At 44.2% G+C, this 23,620-nt stretch overlaps 1 protein-coding gene and 1 long non-coding RNA gene across 2 annotated transcripts in view; one reads left to right on the plus strand and one right to left on the minus strand.

Annotated features, from left to right (window-relative positions):
* The window catches only part of LOC124311939, a 178,248-nt gene that overhangs the window by 120,448 nt on the left and 34,180 nt on the right, over positions 1-23,620 (minus strand). The gene's annotated exons all lie outside the window — the stretch shown is intronic.
* LOC124311744 lies at positions 1,553-21,860 on the plus strand. The gene is made up of 2 exons (XR_006910195.1): positions 1,553-1,762; positions 21,722-21,860. It is a non-coding gene; the product is annotated as an uncharacterized LOC124311744 (long non-coding RNA).

Here is a 23,620-nt window from a genome sequence, read left to right on the forward strand (position 1 = left end):
CGAATCGAACTTTTTGGGTGGCTGATGCGCAATAACGGCGCAGTAGGAACTTTTGAATGAAAGGATGTTGTTGATGGCCGGCGTCTCTAAGAGAAGAAGCGGAGAGAAAGCGCCGCCGCCGCCGCCGCCGTTGCGGGTATTATTATGATTATTATGATGATTATTATTATATTAGGTGCCTTATGGCGGTTTCATCGCGTCGTTAAAAAGAATCAACTTCTTCTTTCGTTTCTTTCACGTTCCTTCGTTCGTTTCTTTCTTCTTCTTCGGTCCAGACGTATGCGAGTTGTACGTTGAAGAATGTCGTTCATCGGAACAATCGCCGAACGGCCCCGTAGCGGAACGTGCCCAGCGCCTCCTCTCTCTCTCTCTCTTTATCTATAGTCCCGTGGCTGTGTGTTTAATTGATTCGGGGTGGTTCCACCTTTACGGTTCGCTTATTTTTATTGCAGACATTTTCGACTGTACGTTCGCTGTGTTGTGTTGTTTAGATGCTGGTTTTTTTTTATGACTGGCAGCGCACTGATTCCGACACTCACTTTTCATTTTAAATTTTTTGTTCGTTCCTTCCTTCGTTCTCTCTCTGGGCCATTAGAATTTCAATTCGATTATCGGCAATGACCAGTTTTTGTTTCTTTTTTTGGCCAGAGAGAAAGACCAGCTCGGCTGTTTCACCTGGTAGTTATTCCCTCTTGGCTTCCAATAGGGTCCTGAGGGGTGTTATTAATCCCGAATCCGTTCAGCGGATGTTGAGCGATGGCGATTGAACCGCTTTGATCGTTTTTTTTGGCGGTTTGGATTTGAGGAAGGGTCGATTTTTGGGGTGGGGGTTGGGGTCGAGAAATCGATTTTTTATTTGGGAAGAGAGGGGGTCTTACCGGGGAATTATATATCAAAACAGAAATGGTATTAGATTTAAACTAAAACTTATTTCCTTATCGTTTTTAACGGTTTGCATTTTGAGGAGGGTTTTATTTCTTATCATTTCTAATATCTATCAATACTTTATTTTCGTAAACATGCTGAATAGAAGAATATTGGACGAAAGTGTTGTCTGCTTTCTTTCGAGAAGACAAAGTTCAAGTATGGTTCAAGAATCAAGATTTATAGTTATACATTGATTTGTTTTTTATAATCTTCATATGCTGCTACATGCTGCTTAGCGGGTAAATGTAACTAAGAATACAAATAAAATGATCGTGGGAACTAAAGAAGAGTTAAACCTGTTCCAAATTTGTAAATGTTAGTGCCTGACTTAGCATTTCTCATGTGATTGCCCTGTCAATGCATGGCAGTTTATCTTAGTTTATCTTAGAATCATCATCGCTTGGGTAATGATTTCCTTTACTTTTATTGACCTGTGACCTTACTAGATTCATTTTAATGTTGCATTAGCTGCATCAATGCAGTGTATTGCATGTAAACCTTTCATTCTCCCATTTATTAACAATTAGGGTTTACGGGTTATTACCCAGTGTCTCATTTTCAACTCTTCCTGACTTGTTGTTATTCTGTCAATATTTATTTGTAATCCATTTTCTATTTTCATTTAGATAAAACCATCCCATTGCATTGGAATGCAATTGAATGCATTATCAATCGAGTTACGTACCTCTCTCATGTCTTCTTGTACGCCCATGTGAATGTGGGTGTATTCACGAGGACACCCTTTTTACCCTATCCTGTCTGGTGTAATTGAACTCTTCAACGGATGGATAGAGCAACTGACGTAGATGCCTGGCTGTATTTCCCAGGCATAAAGGTAGGACAAAATCGATCTCTATTCTTCCTTTTTGACAATTTTTGGTGGGCGTTGATTATAAATCGTTACGTAGTCATGGAGTACGTTTATTCCCGATGAGCAGGGCGGTTGACTGCAACTGTTTTCTCTCTCCGTTTTCGTTTTTTTCTCACTTTCAACTCAACTCATTTGTCGAACGACTGCGCAGATCAGGCCCGGTTTTATTTTATTCCTCGCAACTTTTTTCTGTGGGTAAACCGTTCGCATTCAAAAATCTTTGAACTCTAAAAAACACTTGAAGCTAAGTGCAACAAAACAATTTTTGACCAAGAGAGACGACCTGCCGCCACCCCGGCACCTCCTCGTCGATTCTCTTCGATGGCGAAGAAAATACGTCGATAACGAGTGAAGGGGAACAACGTCGAAAGTTGCTTCCATCACGGCCACAAGAAGGAATTTACGTCATAATAAAGATGTAAAAATGTTTCCATTTTTTTTCTTGTCTTCTTTCCGGCGGATTGTTGGATAAGAAAGAAAGTTTTGATTCGATGATTGCAGCAGTCGTATAGTACTACACTTTTTTGTGTTTGAACTTTCTTTCGACTTCGATTTTTTTCTTTCTTTTTCTTTTTTTTTTCTGAGCCGTTTTGCGGGAGGGCGCCCTCCCGATCGTGATTGATCGTTCCAACAGACGATCGTGATGCCTGGAGCGGGAACAGCACACGCGACCTCCCGGTCGGTGCAGCCTATGTAACGTTAGCTCAGCCACTATATGATAATTTTTTCCCATGCGGTGATGCCCAGCATTGGAGTAGTAGACTTGTACATAACCATAACAACCACAATGTAACCAACGACAACTGGGAGGTTGCTTGCTGTTGTTGCTGTTGTTGTTGCGGGGGATCACATTTGAAGCCCTGGATTTTTTTTTCCGTTTGGAATAAATTTGACCTGCGAAAACTTGTGCCGTGCCGGTCCCATCCGACATGTCTCTCTGTCGAGACGGGATCAATTAGCATTCACAACCGTCACCTATTTTTTTTTTTTCTTTCACGACTTTTTTGTGTGTCTGTTTCTCCTTATTTTCCCGTTTTCTTTTCTTTTCTTTTTTTATTTGTCGATCGACGAATGGGAGGGAAATTTGAATGCAGCAGGACTTGGTGGTGGTGGCACTCGATCCTATTGTGTGTTCAACAGTTGTTCTTGTTATTGCTCTCGGTCCATCGCCTTTTTATGAGTCCTGCATTTGAAATCGTCGCCATTACTCTGCTCTATGGATAATTCCAGACTTGTTGTTGTTGTTGTTGTTGGACTTACTTATCTACCTGTAAATATCTCTCAGACTGTGAGGTCGTCTTTTCTTTGCCCCCCCTCGAAAATTCTCTTGTATTCTCCCCATTTTCTTTTTCTTTTCTTCTCTTTTATTTTTCTCTCTCTGTATTTTATTAGATTTTTTTTGTGTTCACGTGATTATTCAAATGAACGCATCATACGAGGGAAACTGAACTGACAGTCTTAACTCTCTTTAAAGAAAAAAAGGGGCCAGCCTGTTTTGTATATATGGAGTGATATCGTGCTGGGCTCGCGCGCGTCACAGCTGCCCCCACTGCTCCAATCCTCCAGCCACACAAACGACAAGACACGAACAAATGGATAACCTAAGAGTTTTGAGCTCGCTTGGATATGACTCTCCTCCTTTAGATTATTATTGGGCCTGATTTGGATCTCTATCGATTCCCCCCCGTTTTTTGTTATTTTGTTATGCTCCCGATTGTCCCTCTTTGCCCCCCCCCTCCTTTTTCGGTTTTTTTCTTTTTTTGTTTTGTCCCGATTATGCGATCGATTCATCCCGAATTCATAATGCCATTCATAGTTGTGCATGTTCGTGTGTCACAGCGACGCACGAACGACACGCGCGCTCTCATTTGCATTGATTATTTATTCTCCGCCCCGGCAGCAGCAGCAGCAGCAGCAGCAGCAGACTCTTTTTTGGGGATTTTGGATTTTGTTTTCTTTTGAGAGTTAACATGATTATTAATTTATTGGATGATTGGAATCGTCGTCATGGAACTTTTTTTGTTTCTGTCTCTTCCAACCCGATGGACGGATAACGACGCCCGGGTTTATCTGGCACGCAGACTGACTGACTTTTTTTGTTTTGTTTGGTTTGTTCTGGTATCATTTCGGGAGCGAACACGGTCGACATTTTCCGCAATTTTTTTTTTATTATTCAAAAAGGGGAGAAATTTGTCTATGATGACCCTGTGGCATTTCTTTTTTCAACCAAATTTCTTTTTTTAAGAAAAGAAAAATCGAAATGTAGTTCTTCTATTTTATTTTTTGGCGTCGCCGCCCCGACAGTTTCTGTCTATTGCTCAAGCCATTTGACTCACAGCTGGTTGCGTAGTTAGACGCGCCGAGCTTACATGTATATGTTTGGGCGTGGAATAGTTTCTCCCCCCCCCCCCCATCTCTATTCGTTTTGTTGTTTTCTGGTTGCATCTTCTTACCTGAAAAGTCGATTGCGATGGGCGAGTTGTGTTTCTTGTCTTGTACCGCGCAGAGAGCCACTCTGGAAATTACACGAAGGGGGGAAAATAAGCAGAGAGAAGAGATGCGTAGGACATACACACACATCGAAAAACTCTGTTTTATTTTTTAAAATGCGTGGGGTTTTCTCTTTTTTCTGACTTGTTTTTTACATTGATGGATTGTCGTGAGTAGTTGGGCTCTGTGGTGGGGGTGTGAGAGAGCGGAAGGAGGCGAAAAAAGTGGTTGGGTTCCATCAGAGATGAAATGGATGCCCGTCGCATCGGCACGGGAATTCCACCGTCGACTGGAAGGAATCAATGACGGCAAGGAGAATCTTTCGTGAAAGATGTTGCAGCCAATTACCAGACCCGCCCAGTGCATCATCGCATCCTCCTTTTTTTTTTTAACTGGATTTCTTTCTTCTTTTTCTCTTAGAAATGACGAAGGTTATAGAGTACTACTTGGGAGAGTTATATCTAGTTGCTCCGGCGTTTTATTGTTGGGACATTCTGGCCGTATACGTTGGACCATCTTCGTCTTTCCTTGTTGTTGTTGTTGTACTTGGGTAACTGGCCCCCAAGATTTACGACCGTCCAACTTAACCTCAATCCATTTTCCGGGCACTTTTTGAACAAGGTGAAAAACCAAGTATTTTCCTGTTGTTGTTGTTGTTGTTGTTGCTGGTCGGTGGTGGGCAAGAACTTTTTTTCTTTTTTTTTATATGAGAAAAGATTGTCGTCATCAGCGTGTGCGCAATCAACGCCATTGTCCGCCGGGGGGTTTATGACCTTGCTGGCAATCGGTTCACAATTTGTCCACGTCGAATTTTTTTTTTTTTTTAGCTTTCCAGGAGAAGAAGAAGCTGGGCTGAGAGATCTCGTGAGTGATGGTGGCAGGGTTCGAACAACAACCACATCGGAGGCTGTTGGTGTAAAATAGCGCAAGGTTTTTCGTGGCGACTTGTCGAGCTGGAGCGCGCTGGTGCGGGAAAATTTACGAGCGACTTTGTTTCTTTTGATTGAGGCATCCGCCCTTTTGGTAGGAAGGAAAACGAAAAAAAAATAAAAATAAAAGTTTTTTTTTTTCTTGACTTGACTTGACGATTCGGCGCCAAATGCGCGCGCCAGTTGAGCCAAATATTGGCCCCGACTCAAGAAAAGAAAAAAAGAAGTTTATTGAGCTGCTGGCCAGCCTTCGCGCTGTTGATTTCGCCGCTGGCCCAACACACTCTCTCTCGAGAGGGGAGTGCTGATCAATGAGTTAACGATCCAGTGAGCAGATTACATTAAATGAATCATCAAGCGTCAACGATTACGAAAGAAAAAAAAAGAAACGACAGAGTCGGGAATAATCAGAAACGCACTCCCCCGAAAAAGAAAAGAGAAACAGAGAGATAAAAAAACAAAAGTTGTTATTTTTAAATTTTTGTTATTGGCGGGACTTGTGTGTGTGTGTGTGTGCGTACACGGTCGAAAAAGGGAGTGGTCCTTGGATAACTAGATTCAACTACTCTCTGATTTATCAACTCTTCTAGTGGTCACTGTTGTGTGTGTGTGTTTTCGAAAAATCAGGTCGGACCGGCTCGACCAGTTTTCGTCGGCCGGCATATCTCGGCCCACGTCCGAGTTGTCCGGTGTAGTTACTTGGTAGTAGCCGCCGCCGCCCGCCACCGCCGTTGTGGGTCAACCGGAGGCCAACAATTCGATTGAATTCAAGGCATTTTATTTCGTCAAAAAATATTTTTGTCCGTCTCTTTCACAAAAATGGATTTTTTCTTTTTTTCTTATTTGGGTTGTCAATGGCGTTACTCGTTTTTTTCTTCCACTATGTGTGTAGCATTGTACCTGCTAGCTGCTGTCCGGTTCATTAACTATTCGAATTATTATTCATATCTCATTGACCGTGTTAGCTCCGGCCGATTTGGCCGCTGCCAACAAATGTTCATCATGGCGCAACTTTGTTTCTTCTTCTTCTTTTCCCCGTGGCCAACTCGATTGCCTCCTCTCTCACACACACAAGTCCATACATTAGCGGCGGAGAGTCGAAATGGCTTGAATGATGATGACTCTATCCAGCAGGAGCAGCAGCAGCAGCAGCAGCACTGGACGTCAAGTTGTACAGTCTTGTCTGCCGACTCTCATCCTCTCCTCCGCATTTGACACTCTTACACCACGGAGCACGGAACATGGAATTCCTTTTCCGCTTGATTGGATTGATCTTTCTCTTCTTTGGATTCCACCACACGTGCCACGCCAAAAGCCCAAACAGCTCTAACGAGAGAAAGAGAAAGAAAAAGAGATTCTGGGGAAATTTTTTACAAAAGGCCAAAAACATTTCCCGACAAAATGCTAAACGAAAAAAAAAAGAGGAGAAGAGAACGCGGGTTGGATGCGGTCGAAGGCGCAGAGTCATCAAGTTCTCTCTCCTAACTTCTTCTTTTTTCTCTTTCTTTCCTTTCTGGCTGTTGGCTTCTTTTGATTGTTATTATTATGATAGTAAAGGCTATATAACGACGGGCCCGGCAAACACACACACACACACACACACGGCCGATGATGATGTTACAGGATTAACATCGATGCCGGGCGCGGCCTGGCGTATTTTTTGGAACGTGCCTCTTAATGCCAATCAGTTGGGCTAAGATGGACTCGGGATGTTTTGACTAACGGCTCTCGATATATAGGAATTATCAGATAAAAAACCATTTCTATTCTCTTTTGGTAAGTTATAAATAAATGCATTCATAAAGGGAGAGAGAGAGAGAGAGAAACCCCAAAAGAAGAAGAAGATGATGGAAAAATCGTTTGGCGGACGGTTGGGTATCTTGTCGGCTCTCTCTTTTTTCGTTTTTCTTCTTTTTCTTTCGGTTTTTGGTCGAGGGGGTCAAATTCAGTTATTTCCCAGTTTTGTGGGGTATAATTGGCTAGTGGCACACACACACAAACACCATCACTTGGGCCGATGGATGTTGAACTCTGAGCCATCCATCAAGGCGGCGGTGTTATATGCATTGGATTAACACCCCCAATAACACAACAGCAGCAACACCACCATCCCTCTCTCTACAACATCTTCCGCCTCTTTTTCTCTCTCTACCTTTTAACCCTTATTACACATTTTCGTGTGTGTGTGTGTGTGTGTGTGATTCCGTTTTTCTGCCAGCGCCACCCCTAATAAATCAAAGACCGAGTGCGGATGGGACAGCAGTCAAGAAACCCATTTGATGATGTCATGTTCTCTTGTGTGTGTGTGTGTGTGTGCGCGCCCGCGTCCTAATGGTATCGAGCCGCCCTTTGATTTCTTTTTTCCCCCTCCGGTTTTTTTTTCTTTTTCTTCTGTGAGTGTAACGGAGGAATAAACGCGTGCTATCAAAGTTTATATGTATGTGAAGTCGTAGTATTAAAAAAGAATAACAATAAAGCCAAAAAGAAGCCTGGGCCGGCCAGAGAGTGGCTAGCTAAGGCAGGGCAGGGGCGCACAGGTCTATTTAATGCCGAGGTGGTGCTGGTGGTGGTGGTAGGAGAAGGAGAATATCATCGGGCAGCGCTACGGTTCTCCTCCTTTATTTTTTTCTTTTCTTTGACTTGTTTTATTTTATACGATGAGACGATAGGGCGTAGTGTGTCTGTTGACTCGGCGGGCACACTTTCCCCCAGAGGGGGGAATTCGTGGGCTCTGCCATCCATGCCATCAGCAGCAGCAGCACTGCAGCATTTTTCTTTCGACTTATTATTATTTTTTGATTTTTGATTTTCTCGGCCAGTGTCTTTCAAAACCTCTCTATTTCCATTTCTCGGAGATTTATTCATGTTGCAGACTTTTTACGTCTATTTATTCAAAAGGCTGCCAATTCTTTTCTCCTGCGTTCTTTCTTTTTGGATGATGGAATGTTGTCACTTGTGTGCGCCGACCAAACAAAAAACTCCGAAAAGAAAAAAAGGAAAATAGGAGAAGAAGTCGGTCGTGCCGGCAAAGAGAAACAACAAACGACACATGCCAGTTGATTTCTTGTCGAGTGGAAAAAAAGTTGGGACCAAAGGCGCCAAACTCTCTCCTCTTTTTATTTTATTTTTTTAATTTTTTTTTTCCTATTTCACCCGACGTGAATATCAACACACGAACGAGAGGAAATCCTCCTCCTCCTGTCTTTTCTAGATACTATAGAGACTAATACTACACTAGTAACTCCCTTATAAAGTGCAGTCGACCGAAAATCGAGCGATAGCATCTTCATCTGCGCGGGAGAAGGAGAGTAGCAGTTCCTCTAGCTGAGCAGCTGAGCTGGTTGCGTTGGATTGTTGGGTTGTGTCTCTTGTCGTGTTGGGTTCATCGAAACTTTTTTGATCGCCCGTCACGGACACGTCGTCGTTGTGTCTGCGTTTGCGCTTCAATAATTCGCGGGTGCCTTTTTGTGTGTCGGTGAAACGAACGGGCGCGCTCATGGGGAGATCGGGATCGGGACGAGACAACTAGCGCGACTCGTTTCTAATTTTGTTATTCCAATTCCATTTTTTTTTAATTCTTCTCTGCATATTTATTTATTTTTGAATCAGTCAAAAACGACAAGTTTTGATTTTTTTTCATTACGAATGTATATTTTGTTTTTTGTTTTTTTTCTTTTCGGTCGAAATGATATATATAAAAATCAGGAGAGCATATGGATTTGATATTTCTTTTTATCCAGACGAGTGAGAACACAATCAAAATATAATGCAAGAAACATAATCAACGCTAGGCAAATATAAGGCAATTTCTTTAGCCATTCACGCGGAGGCTAGTTCAGCATATAACTTTCTTTTCAATCCGAATCGTCGGGAATAAATCGCATCTGTTTGTTTTTGTTTTTTTTTTGTTTTTTTTTTGTCGATTTCTGATGAAAAAAATAATCATTTTGTTGCGCGGGGTCATGAAATTTTTGAAAAATTCTAACGCGGCGATTGGTTCCGTCCTGACTATATTGTGTAATAACGGCGCCATGATATAGTCCCTCTCTTTGAACCAAAACGAAATTTATTTCGCAGTTTTTTTTTTCTTGTGGTTTCTCTCGGTATAACGGAAGAATCGATAATTGGTCAGACACGTTGCACAATAACTGGCTACAACAATCGACGCGCTCATACATGGGTTGCAATGGGTGTGATGTCATCATTTGAGACGAGGGAAAATTCAAACGGTCATAGGGGCGAACGACAACTCTTTCAGAGGCGACCACAAATATCGAAACAATTTTTACACCAATTGGAATTTTTGGAGCGAATCAAAAAATAATCATCAAACGAACAAAAATATATAAAAATCAGATTTTTCCTTTTTCCTTTTTTTTTTCTTTTTCAAAATAAAATCAGCACCGGATTTGATATGTGTTTCTCTCAAAAAAAAACAAAATTCTTTTTTCTTATTTTTAGATTTTTGTTTTTACTTTTCTATTTCAACTTTCAATCATATTGCAACATTTTCTCTCTCTCTCTCTCTCTCTCTCTCTCTCGCATGTGATTAAAATTCTTCTTTTCTCGCATGTCGAAATGATGGAGGAGCGCGTGGAAGGATTGAAAAATGTCTAAAAAGGATGATCCAACATTTTGCGGTGCTGGCACACGGGGGCGGGAAAACCAAAAAAACACAAAAAAAAAACAATAAAATGAAATCAAAACGAGACGGGCACACGAACGGATGTCGTCGCGATTTTGCTTGACTAGAAGGTGGGGGGTTGGTGTGTTTGTGTGTGGGATAATAATAATAATAATAACGGGCGATCAAAGATAATGTCTGGACGGGCGGACACACTTTTTTGTTTTTGTTTAGCACAGCAGAAGCTCTTGTAGACGGACGTTGGGGGGAGGGAAAAAGTGGAGAGAGGATCATTAAGGTGTGTTTGGCTGAGGTGTGTCGACCAGCTCCGGGTGGTGGTGGTGGAATGCGCAGTGGAGGCTGTCGCCGCCGTTGTCGGACTCTAGGAAGATGTCGAAGGCCATGTCGTCGTCGCCGCAGCAGTGGTCGTTGATGACGGACGTTCCGATGTTTGGGATGTCGTCGAACGAGTCGAGGTCGTCGGACAGGAGGTCGCCGCCGCTGCTGCTGCTGCAGCCGCCGTGGTGACTGCCGATGCTGCCCAGGCTGCTCAGCGAGCCCCGATCGGAGATGAGGAGGCCGCTGGAACAGAATCCGTCGTCGTCGTTGATGACGAGCAGGGCGTCGTGCTCCAGCACCCGCGTCAGAGCCTCGATGTAGTCCATGGCCAGCCGCAGCGTCGTGATTTTGGTCCACTTTTCACAGTTGCTGCTGCTGGACGAGCTGCCACCGCCGCCGCCGCCGTACGAGGAGCGATCGCTGCTGCTGCTGGACGACGAGGACGGCGATGGCGACGAGGCCGAGTGGTGCGGCGAGTAGGGCGACGGCGAGTCGGCCGCCGCCGGAATGGCCCGTCTCAGCGTCTCGAAGGCCTGGTTGATTTCCTTCATGCGCGAGCGCTCGCGGGCGTTGGCCGTCTTGCGTCGGTACTTGCTGAGCGGGGCCGGCTTCTGCTTGGGCTTTGGCGCCCGTTTGGCCAGCACGGGCTGCTTGAGCTTTTGCTCCACTTCGAGCCGCTTGGCGATGGAGCGCGGGCGCAGGCTGTACTTTTCGCCCTGGCCCAGCCCGCACATGAAATCTCTTTTGCCGTGATTCCGATTCATCGTCCTCCTCTTGCTGCTGCCCCGGTCGTTCGTCGCTAATCAAATCCAAACCGAAACGAATCACTTTTGGGGTCTTCTGTCCGTCCGGCACCACCTCCTTAGTAGATCATCGTGTCGTGACACTTTGAGAGGCGGCTGGACTCTTTTGCGAGTCCCCGGCACTTTTTTTTCTTCTTTTTTTTTGATGAATTTCTCGCACAAACGTTCAACACTCGACAAACTGGTGGCACTACTGGGAGGGGATGAAAATCAAAACTGTAACGAATAATCCTTTTATTTTATTTTTTTTAAGTTTGTCCGTCTCTTTTTCAAAGAGAAAATACCAAAACAAATGTCAATTGTTTGGCTGGAACTTTTGGGTTGAGTTAGTGAGGGGGGTGAGTAGGTAAAAACGCGGTGGTTGTCTCTTTTTCTCTGTGTGTGTGTTTCTCGTCAGAGTCGAGTCTTCCAACTGGCCGTTGTGACTTGCAGCCTCCGCCAGTTTTATACCTGGGCCGCCCCGAAGCCCGAACGAGCGCTCCTCCTCTTTCTTCTGGTTTCTTCCTCCTCCTCCTCCTCGCAACTGCCCACTCCTCCGAAAGGTAGATTCACGCACACGAAAGAAACAAAATAAAAACAAAATAAAATAAAAAAAAAGAGGTTCCCTCTTGGTGTGGTGTGGTGTAACCTAACCCACCTCCTCCGGGGTCCTGCCTCTTTACCCCTGGCGGCCAAAAATCAAAAGTCAGGTGTACACACACTCGCAGGTAGTCTCTCTCTCTCTCTCTAGAGACTAGAGACTAGTGCACAGACTCACCGAGAGGCTCTACACACAGGTAGAATAAGAGAGAATAAGAGAGAGAGAGAGTCTGTGGTTGTATATTTACCTTTTGATTTGGTTTCCACCTCCCCCCCCCCCCACCCCCATTCGTTTCTTTCCTTCCATCTATTTTCGGTCCTTTTTGAATTTTCAGTTGTTTTCTGTTGAATTGCGTCAACTCGCTTTTTTGTCACATCACATTTCACACATGTGGCAGAGTTTCTCGGGAATTCGTTTGGTTGTCTGGCAGAGAGAGAGCCGACGATAGCCGGGCAATCTCAATATCTCCGCCCGGTCGCTCGCTCGGTCGTCGGCATTGCATAAACGAAGGTGAAGCGCTTGTGTTGAGAGCCCAGTGTCATGTCAATGCGTCGACACAAAAATTTGAAAGTCTCTCTCTTGTGGCTGGGCAGCTGCCCGTTTTCGATTTATGCGTCGCCATCGAATCAGTTCACCACACATTTTAATAAAAACAGACTTTCTCTCTATACGGGCGCGTCTTTGCTTTGATTTCATTTGATTTTGTGTGGGAATTGAAACCAAAACAATTGCCCGTTCCCACTATAGTTGAGTCGAAGAAGAAATTCTATTTCTGGGTATTTTATTTTGATTAATTCAATAATTAGCGACCAGCAGAATCGTCTTCTGGCCGGGCAACGGGCATTGATGCAACTGTTTCCCCCCCCCCCCCCCCCCCCCCCCCCCCCCCCGTTGGCCAACAAGTTGCGTTGGGCGAGAGAGTCGGAGGGCGACTGGTGAGTTGACGGTGGAACGTGAGGCGTTTTTTAACCTCCATCTCTTTTCCACCTCTATACCTGTGTACAATGGGTCCGGTAGTCGTCGTCCGTCCGTGAGTCTTGGGACTTTCGCCGTCCCGCCGCTGCGGCCCAATTTGGCGCCACCCGCTGGAACTGCCGCTGAGCGTTGCCCCGTTGCCCCTTCGTGACTTGTTGAGCCTCCGCAATTTCCCCCTGCCGATATGCCATCGAGACGTGCAGTCGAAATGGAAATGAAAACTAAACTGACGGAGGAGGGTGATCTAAATAGAAATAGAAATAAATAAATAAATCAAAGATCCACGGGAGGAATTTCTGAACGAGTTGAATGGATAAAAGGTGGTGGATGAATCAGCACGGCGGTCATCTACCCGGCCATGATGGGGCTGGATCAGTGACGGGCAATAAGAATGCTGGCCACTGGGAGAAAGAAGAAGTAGAAGAAGAAGTTTTAAATATATATACAGGACGTGAGCTAAGGGAAGGAGAGAAAGGCAAAAGAAGAAATGCTGCGTGTGTCTATACGATCGCCACATTGTGTTGTTGTGTATCATTTTGACTGGGCCCTGTCAAATCACGGCGGGCGATTCGACAGTCATCACTAAAGAGTTCTGATGACGGTGCACCAGTCGGGACGGGAGAGAGAGAGTCGGACCTGGGCTATTATTATCAATTTTCATTCCAGCAGAAATAGTAGTTTTTTTTCAAATTTCTATTTTATTTCTATTTTATTTTTTTGATTTTTGAACAAGAAATTCTTTTCCCAGTTGAATTCTTCCTTCACTCATTTTCACCAGGAGTTTTTCTTGAATTTTTTTTCCGTTCGTGAGAAAATTGAAAAGAAAAACACACACCCAAAAAAAAAACTCATCAAATTGATTTCATTTTTTTTTCCCGAATGGAAAAAAACGGACGAAGTATGGGAGGGTGGGAGGGGGAGGGGGCGTTGTCTTGAGAATTTCTCTCGTTGCCTAACGTGATTCATAAATCACCTGGGCAACGACAGTCAAAAGGCGCCCGTTGGTAGATTCTTGTTTCTTCCCTCCTCCCGCTCGACACGCTCCCGAGTCCCACGCGCATCCGCTGGAATAAAAAAAAAGTAAAAAGCAAAAAGAAAAGAAGAGAAAAATATTGATGGATGGATTGATTGGAAGGAAACAACAGCAGGCGAGCCACCGAGCGGCGGCCCTCGTCTCCATCTCGTCTCTCCATCTCCCAACAACCAGAGAAAACCCCCACCGTCTCTTTCCTTCTTCTTCTTCATGTTCTTGTCGAAGAAATTCACGATGCCCGCGTTAGATAACGACGACGACTACCCGTCCAGTTGCGCATGGCCAGAGAGGGAGAGAAAGATGGAGGGAGAGGTATGATTCATCCTCTTCTCTTCTCTCTCTCTTTCTCTCGAGTCCATCATCTTTTTCTAAACGCTTTTGAAATTTGCCATTTATGGAATCTATAAACACAGATAAAAGACTCTTCTCGCCAGATTCTTTTGTTACTTTTTGTCTTTTTTATTTTTATTATTTTTTTCGCAATGGCCGTCACGATTCTCGAGTGGGGCCAATCTGTTTGCTGATTGTGCCCAGCGCTTCTTGTTTGTTTTTGTCTCCTCCTTGTCCGTCTGGCTGATGATGACAATCGCGTTCGTTTTGGCCGGCCAGTAAAAAAAAAGAAAAAGAGAAAAGAAAACAAAAGGCAGTCGAGGGAGACGGAATGAAATGTTTTTCCGAATCACCAGAATTCGTTAATAATAGAGTTGCTACTTTGACTTTGGTTGTTTGTTATCAATTTTTTGGGGTTGGCGGGGAGGGGATCGTTTTGGTATTTCTCCCCGGCCTGGGCCGCGCGCGTTGATGAATTCCACGGAACCGGGTGACTTGACGCTTGTTGTTGTTTGTTGTTGTCGTTTGTTGTCCAACAACAACTATACCTCCTCAAGGAGAAGAGATAGCGCGCCGGGAAGGTATTGTTCTGATTTTCTATTTTCCCCCCATGGGTGTTTCCCGGAGCAATTGCGGGCCGGAGCTGTTTCACGACGGGTGACGGGCGACGGGCGACCACCCAATAATGCACCGCGTATCTGCTTAACACACGCGCAGCTGCATGTGCGCATCAAATGTTTTTTTCCTTTTTCTATTTGTTGGTTGGTTGGGTGGAAGTTGAGTCGAGTCATTCTGTTGCATTGATTACAAAACGAGGCTCGTCGCCGTGACTTTAACAAAAAAATGACAACCCAAAGATAATCAAAAGGCCAACGGGATGAAGATTTAACTTTTTTGGTTAGAGAAGGGGGCGAAAAAAAAGGGGCCAATCAGAGAGGTCAATCTTTCGTGGAAATGCGTGTCAAAATAACCAAAAAAAAATGGAGGACCTGTGGGACACAAAACAGGAATGAGGGACCTGCACGAGCAGGACGCCAATAACATGTAAGAAATGAACGAATTTCTATTTTTTCTTTTTTTTCCCGCGGTTTCGGACGTGCATAACATACTGTTTATTAGGTCGGCGAGGAATTTGACTCTAGACATAACCATCGTCGTTAATTAGTTGGCCTTTTGGGCATCATGATTTCATTTCCATAATCGAGCTCCTACGGAAAAACATGGTCGACCCTCGTTCGAGCTCGGCCATTCCTTTCCCGAATAATTGGGTCTCGCTATAAACGAAATTTTTTTCAAAAGATATTTTTGGGGTTTTTAGTTATTTTTGCGCGCTGCAACTCGGCTACTCTAAAGCGCCACAAATGGTCAGAGAAAAAAGAAAGAAAAAAGAAAGAAAAGAGTTTTTTTTAATTTAAATATTTCTGAGATTCGGCAGAATCTGAAGGAAAAGGCCGTCGCTGTGGGTCACGCAATGCTCGGCGGGACAACCAACCCAAATGATCTCCAATTTGGGCTGTCCGTAGACGCACGAAAAAATAAAAAAATAAAAGGACGGCGAAATTCTTAGGGGATAAAAAAAAAAAAAAAACGACGCCGGCCCTGGACGAAAAGAATGCGAAACGTGGTTAAACTGACGTTGAAAGGCCTGGACGGAAAAAAAGACGAGTTATTTGATGATAAGCCGCGCTCCTTCTCTCTTCTCTCTTCTCTCTTCTCTCTACAGGGCACACACACACACACACACACGATCCGATCCTTGTAATCAGCCATCAAAACGCCCTTAGAACTCGATGGACGTCGTTAATACCAAAGAGAATCACGTAATGCTGCACGACGGTCCAGTCATCAATTTGTTTTTCTCTTTTTCTTTTTAATACCCAGGAGCCAGCGGGTTCTCGGTTCTCTGGGGGAAAAAGCTATTCCCATAAAACTACACGCACACACGAATCGGAATTTTAATGTTGCATCGGTGGACAATTGGATCGATTGGAAGACCTCGTTAGCCTTACTGACTGACCTGACGTAATCGATGAGAAGAAAAGGAAAAGGAAAAGAAAGAGAGAGAGATTTTTGAGATTTGACTTTTTGGGGTCCGATCACGAAATGAGACGGAGAATTGTGATTAAGTTGTCCGCCTCTCGTTCACGCCGTGATCTGATGGATCATCACGCTCATTATCAGGATGATATGAATATAAACCGTCGGGATCGGGCCAACTTTGAACCTTTCTTCTTTTCTTTTCTCTTCTCTCCCAATGGTGAGAGGTGGTGGTGGATTGGTGGTGTGTGTGTCATTCATTCCAATGAGTCAGCAACTCAAATCGACTCTCTGCAAAGCCGACACACAATTTTCCCTTTGCTCCGTCTAATAGGCAGGCCGGCCGGCTGCTGGAAGAAGAGAACAACATTTTTTCTTTCGAGTCGAGAGCTGTTCAATTATTCAAAGAAGAAGCTTTGGAGAGTCGGTCGTTGTGATTAGCACCTGGCGGCAGGAAGAAGAATTCCCTTTTCTTTTTATGTGTGTGTGTGTGTATAAATATATAGGAGAGAGACGACAAGATGAAGAAGAAGCTGTTAGCAATCGGTTGTTGATTATTGGACGCGCCGGATGGACGGATGCAATGACTTGGCGCCCCTGCCATTCTCCGCAGGAAAACAAAAAAAATTTGTCCACCCGGAGCTGTTTGTTTGTTTCGTTTAGATGTGGGGCCTGTAACCTTTTTTTTCTATTTTTGGTTTTGTCGTCTGTGATCCCAATTGGGAATGGTTGGCCTTTGCTGCTGGTGCGTGGTCTCATGTCGAAACAAATGAATTTGATGTCGGATTATTTGGACGGCGTGATGTTGTTGTCGCTGCTGCTGCCTCGTCTCTCCTTCCACTTGATTGGCTTTTATTTATATTATTATTATTCTCTTTTCTCTCTCTCTCTTTCTCTCTTGTGTGTGTTTGTTTGTCCCTCACAAGTTTGTCGAGTGCTGGGCAAACGTCCTCCTCCTCTTTGGAAAGGCTCCTGGATTGCGTGCCTTCCTGTTGTTGGCTCCTGTCAACATCAAGGGGGACGGACGAATGGACGACCGTGGACTCGAGTGTCATCGCTTGTCACCTCCAGTCTCTCTCTCTCTCTTTTTTTTACTCCGACCCCAAAAGGTTTTTTTCCGTCTTGTCTTGTAGCCCCTCATCACGCACACCACCCGATAGTTTTCGTTGGTAGACCGGCAGGGCAAAATGACATCACGTGTCAACTTTGTATTTGATTTGGTGTTTTTTCTTTCTTTCTTTCTGATTATTTGAGCTCCCCTCCCTAGTCCCTACAGCATTGTTGCCATAGCTACTACTGTTGATGGAAGGGAAAAGCTTCTGTCTACAAGAGAGACGGACAAAAGAGTGCTCCTGGGCCCTGGTGTGTTTGCCGAGACACTGGACAAGTGGTCAAGTGAATATTACATCTTATAAAAGAAAGATGTGCGTGTGTTGTTGTTGTATCCGCTTGTCCCGGGGCTTTTTATTTTGTCTTGTGTCCGTCTCGACTGTTTTTTTCTTCTTTCTTTCTTCTTCTCCAAAAGAATAAGAGAAAGAGACAAAGACGATGAAACAGCTCCAAAAAGTCGACTTTTTATTTTTACAAATATTTCGTGTCTCGACGACAACCTTTTGACAAGTAGAAGAATAAATAATAATGCAGCAGCAGCAGCAGCAGCGTCGCGACAATTCACGGACACACGACGGCCATGGCCTCCGATTTTTCAAAATGATTTATAACGCTCGTATCTATTTTTGTTTTTTCGCGAAAGTTTTTTTCGCCTGCCCGTTTTTCTGTCCCATTTTCGCATGGCACGTCGTCGCCAACGACGACGTAGTCCATCCTCCCCCCCCCCCCCCTTAAAAAAAAGGAAAAACAAACAGTTCACGTACGTGGACATGAGAAAGAAAGAGACAGATTATATTCACGATGATGGGTGCCTCTTTCCTATACGGAGGTATTACGTGGCCAGCCAGTCAGCCATCAGCAGGAGTAGTAGACCATACCTACAACTTGTGTTCCACATAAACGGTGGACGTGCTGGGCGAAAAAATAAAATAAAATAAAAATGTAAAGGAAAGAAGAAGAAGAAGAAGGGGGGAGATAAAGAGCCGAGAGAAATATGTTTTTGAGGCGACTTTAACGATCCACAAGAGACTGGCCAGGGTCTTTGAACGGTAAATCATACACGTAAAAGTCGCTGAAGATGATGGGGGGGGGGGGGGTTAGCAGCTCTGCGGATACAACACACACAACATTCTCTCGCCCACTTTTTCCTCCTCCGCCATCCGCTTTTCTGGCTGGTCGTCTTCTTCTCTCTCCTCAATGTCTGTCTTGTCTGTGTGTGTTTATATATATATCCTGGAACATCAGTAACGTACATGACAACACGGATTTCGCCACCGGAATGATTGCATCACGATTTTTAATCGTACACTTACTTATTGCCACTACTTTTTCTTTTTTGATGATTTTTTATTGTTATTACTTTTTTTTTTTTTCTTCCAGGGGGGGAGGGGGATTTTTTTATTATTTGAAAGGAGTTGCTGGATATGTACACACACATACATACACGCTGGACAAACACAGATATTAACCAGTGGTTAAACTGGGCGAGAAACCGGAGTTGCGCATAATAATGTAATGCGGGCTGCTTCTCGGCTGCTGGGCTGGCACTGGCTGCTGCTGCTACTGCCATGGGCCAGTCGCTTGAATCGAGATGGACGACTCTAGATATGTGGATGACGCTCATCAAGCGATTATTTTTCCAAAGACCTGACAGCCGGCCAGCCGCTGGACGATTCTGTTTTTCGTTAGAAAAATGAAAATTCGTTTTTTTTTCGTCTTTTCTCTTTTTTCTCTTTTGCGGCTTGGGAACGAACAGACATTGTCCGGTCCAGTTAGTCAAACGTTCTGTCAATGGCTATAGAAAAGACTAGTCAAGTTATAAATTCAATTATAATAGGAGAAAAAGAACCCGGAGCTGCTGCTGCCAAGTCACTGAAGTCAGTCAAAAACGTGAAATGAAAGATCGGGTGACAACTTGGGGCCGGAGAAAATGTTCAAGTGGGATGGTGGTAGCTGGTGGGACATGTGACGGGAAAGAAATGCTGACGGTCATTATTGTTTGAACCGGCCCAGGGGAACAAAAACAAAAAAATAACAGAACTAATTTATTCATCGTAAACTCTCCTTTTTCCAATTGCATTCAGTTATATAGAGTTACGTGTTGCAGGAGTCATGCGCAGCTGTATTCGGCTATTCGGTATAGGAAATTCATTAATTCTTGATGAATGTGTTTAGTTTCTTTATTTCATTTTTAGATGAAATGTCACCGTTTCTTTCTGTGTGGCCTCCCGTTTTTATTTTGTTTCTATTCAGTGTGGCGTCTCTACGTTGACGCGGAACCCCGACGGCCCCGATTGTTTTTTTGTTTTTTCAAAGAAATTGATATAAAACAGAACCCGTTTGTCTGTTGGGCAATCCAGCCGGAGATCCTGGAAGCCGTTTGGATTTGTCGCAGGTTTTTTTGAGACAGAAAAAAGACAACGTCGTAGTTTTGTTTTGCCCTCGAGACTCGCATTTTGGTTTCTCCTTTTCCCTTTCCATCAATGAATCGACGTCGAGTGATTGAGTGATGTGTGAAAAGGCACAATCGGAATGAATTTCAGGGAAAAACAACAGACAAAACAAAAACCTGAAATGTTTTCACAAAAATAGATTGTCGATAATTTTCCGATTAGGCACACGTGGAGGGACAAGTCCGTTAAAGCCACTTGAGTTTGTCCACAAAATTTCCAGTTTTTCACTTTTGATGTGCCACTTTTTTTTTCCATTAAACATTTTTTTTAGGTTCAATTTGGATCGTATTGACCTCGACGAGTGCGCCAATCGTCACGTCTTTCCCCTGCGTTTCTTTCGTGTCTCAAATCACCAATGTCCCTATTGAAATTCCCCTCAAGTGTCTTGTCAACGGCGCGCGCTCGTTCCTTTTGAAAAACGTGAAAACAACCGAACCGGACCTGACTTGAATATCGCCTTCCTTTTGCTGTTGTTGATGTTGTTGTTGCCGCCAACCGATCCACGGCTACTGCCCCTATTGCAACAACCAGCAGCAGCAGTCTAACCCACTACTGGTTGTTATTACCCCCGCGATGCTGGTCCAAAGGACGGAAGCCTTTTGGGTTGTTATTTAAATGTCCATCGGGGCGACTGCTTTGTAATCGCCCCGTAGTGCCAATCTCTGCCAATACGTCAACCGCCTGTTGTTGTTGTTGTTGTTGTTGCGCTCGTTATACGCGGTGAATAGCCAAGCAAACAGAGCGAGAGAGAGAGAGCAAGGCCGTTGATGCTGGCCGGCTCTCTCTTGCCATGGCGCTCCCCTTCACCGTGGCCGGTTTTTTTGGCTCAACAAGAAAAACGAAACAGGCGGGCCGAAAAACGTTGGACAAGACCGTCGTTGGTTCGTTTGTTGGTTCGTTTGTTTCGGTTGCCCCCCTCTTTCTTTCTCTCTCTCTCTCTCTAACGTGAATTGCGTTGTTAAGTGCGTTGGCTGGCCCGGGTCGGGAGACAGACGGACGCTGACGCTGGAAATGGTCATTTGACGGAATGTCTGTCTCTCTCTGTCCCCCCGTCAAGGTTTCGTGCGTTGTTCAGACGCGCTGCCACAAATCACGAATCAACGCCACAAGTCGCTGCTTTTCTCTCCTTTCCGTTTTCTCTTTTCGCTGCCCGTCTCCCTGCGCATTTCGGTCCCCAAAAACACACAAATATTAAAAGAGATTCCGAGTTTTGCAGGGTTGATCCTGCTGCCATTTTGTGATCAGTCACCAATCAACGCCGGCCATCTCTATCACACGCGGCCAACTCTTTTTTTGTTTTTTTTCGAACTTGTTAAAAGATGGCCTGGGAAAAGAAAAAGGGGGTTGATATAATCTCGATATTCCAAGCTCTTTTTCTCTCTTGTCTATCTTCGACTCTCATCTACATAGACAACAACAACAACCACACAACATTTGACTCTACTTATGTAAAATGTTGGATATACCCCCGGCCCTGGATTTACGATGTTTTTTCTGATTCTCAAATCGAAAAAAGAAAAAATATTTTAAAAAACATTTTGGGCTTTTTTTTCCCGTCGAGAGAAAACCCCCCCTCACCTTTAAAGACTCATGTCGAGAAAAGAAATGTCTGGCGCTCTGTGCTGGCCGGCCGTATGCGTAATCTTTTGCCCGACGCCCACCTGCCGGCCAACTAATTGCCGACTCGCAGCTGGAATCCCGACTGGCGCTCACCGCTTAGTCCGAACCAACACAGTTTGTTCATCCTCCGTGGCGCTCCCGTGATCTCTACTGAAAGTAATCGTGCACACACACACACACAACAACCGAGCTGCAACAACAACAACACACAACAACAACACTAGTATAACTCATTCGCTCCCTTCCCCCCCCCCTATATCTCTCGACTTATTTAGACATTGAATTTTCATCGACCCTCTCAAAGTTCGTCTGAACGCGGTTCTCTCTATTCATACGGTCACACCGTAACTTTTTTGTTTCTGATTTCTTCTTCTTTTATTTTTCAACGCTCTGCCAAAGGCGCACGCAGAGGGAGAAGAAAAAAAGAGGCAAATAATCATCATAATATAATCAAGAATTCACGCGGCTTTGGGTTGCCGTATCGTGTGTTGTTGGCGTGGGGAAACGGGGGTGGGCGGAGCCATCCCGCCGTGATTTATGCACTTTGCTGGCTCTTGTGTGAATGTGCTGAAATGTTTTTTTATTTTTCTTTATTTTTAGCCGGCCAGGAAAGAAAGAAAAAAAAAAGAAAATGTTGCGACGTGATAATAAACACACGGAGCGAGAGGGAAAATGGCGCCCGCAGTGCTGCGATATATTTTCTAAGGGGGCGAGAGGAGACTACGAGGTTCATCGGGCGGTAAGTCCAAATTGTATTTTATTTTATTTTTCCCCCCATTGGCCTGGAAACGGCGGCGAATAATCCCGACCGTAACGATTTCACGGTCCAACACGCCCGCGATCCCCGAAATTTTTCTCTTTTTTTTTTTTAAGTGTTTGGCTCTGGCCATTTGCATGAGAAATTTCTCGAATTTCTTTTGAGCCAGAAAAAATAACAGCGGACAGGTCGCACTTGCATCTACACATGTACAAAGTCTTGATGAGTTTTGAGGGGAGAAAATTAAATTTTTGGTTCGATCCGGATACGAAAAAATAGTTGAATAGGGTTGCAGTTGCTCCGCCGCCGCCGCCGCAGGGTGATGATGTCCGCTCGTACCGCGGGACTGACCGGTTATCGCTCGTATATCGGACCTGATTGTTTTTTTTTTCTTTTTCTGTCTTGCTCTTCTCGATGTTGTTTCTCTCGATGAGCTGCAGCGGCCTTTTTTTTTCTTTTCTTTTCCTCATTCCCCTCCCTCAAACTTATAATGAGATGCATAGTTTATATAGATGCTCGTAAAAATCAGGCAGGGCTGGCCCCCATCAGAATGTGAAGAGAGAAAACGGAATGAATAAATCGGCGCAAAACTTTTTTTTTATTATTTTTATTTTTTTTTCTGGTCGTCGTCGACTTTTTCGAAGAGAGAAACGCACAAGATCAGCCCAGCGAGAGTTCAAAACAGTTGATTCTAATTAGGACGATTTTTTGTTGTTGTTGTTGCTGTTGTTGTTGTTTGGGATTTCAATCATCTTTAACTTTTTTGGGATTTTTTTTTTTTTCTGTTCGCCTCTCGGCGGGACCGATAATGCTAATGAAGAGGAGGATTACATTTCGGTCGACAGAGAGAAATAGCTTCTGCTTTCATAATCAAAGAAACGAAGAAATCAAGATAGATACAAAAATACAAAAATAAAACAGAAAAACAAAAAAAGAGAATCAGAAGCGCAACCAAATGAAAATTTAAATTATGAAAAGAAATCAGGCGAAAATAGAGTTCCTGATAGAGTGACTCGTTTCCTGGATGACGGATGGCCTCCCGAATGGATTTTGTATTTCTTTTTTTTTCCTTCTCTACTGGGTGACCGGCCACGGGATAAAAAGTCGCTGGACCGGAGCAGAACACGACCACCATCACATCGCCCGTCATCAATAACTCTTAAAAGTTCTTTTACACATATGACAAGTTGTACGGCTCTTTCTTTTCTTTTCTTTTTTTAAATATTATTATTATTTGAAAACTTGTGTGTGATCTCCATATTCGTTCGGCTTATAACTTATCCCCCAACTCCATCATTCGCATTTTAATATTTTTTTTTTTTTTTCGGGAGAGGAAAAGTCCCCGGCGGTGGTGGTGGCGGAGGTGGTAGTGGACTGGACCTGCTCTGCCCGGGACATTTCGTGACTTTTGGGTCGCATTGTTTGTTTGATTACAGCGCGGCTTTGAGCGAAAAGGGCCAAAAAGGGAAAAACTCTTAAAAAACTCTTTGGCCAAAGTTAGAAGCGCTCGGCGGCTCCTTCTATTCGCTTTTTTGATGGCTTCATATTTTGGTTCTTTTCTTCTCCAAGAGAAAAAATTCACCGAGAAAATAAATCGCTGGATTATAGTTGGGTGTGTGTGTGTCCAGCTTCTAGCTGAACACAGCCCACAGTAGTAGATGAAGGGAACACCTGGCCAGGTGCCACTGAATTTCTCCCGACTACCAGGACACACCACCAGCACGTCTTTTGTCTCTCCTTTT

Source organism: Daphnia pulicaria, chromosome 8, assembly GCF_021234035.1.
Source record: "Daphnia pulicaria isolate SC F1-1A chromosome 8, SC_F0-13Bv2, whole genome shotgun sequence".
NCBI classification, from domain to species: domain Eukaryota; kingdom Metazoa; phylum Arthropoda; class Branchiopoda; order Diplostraca; family Daphniidae; genus Daphnia; species Daphnia pulicaria.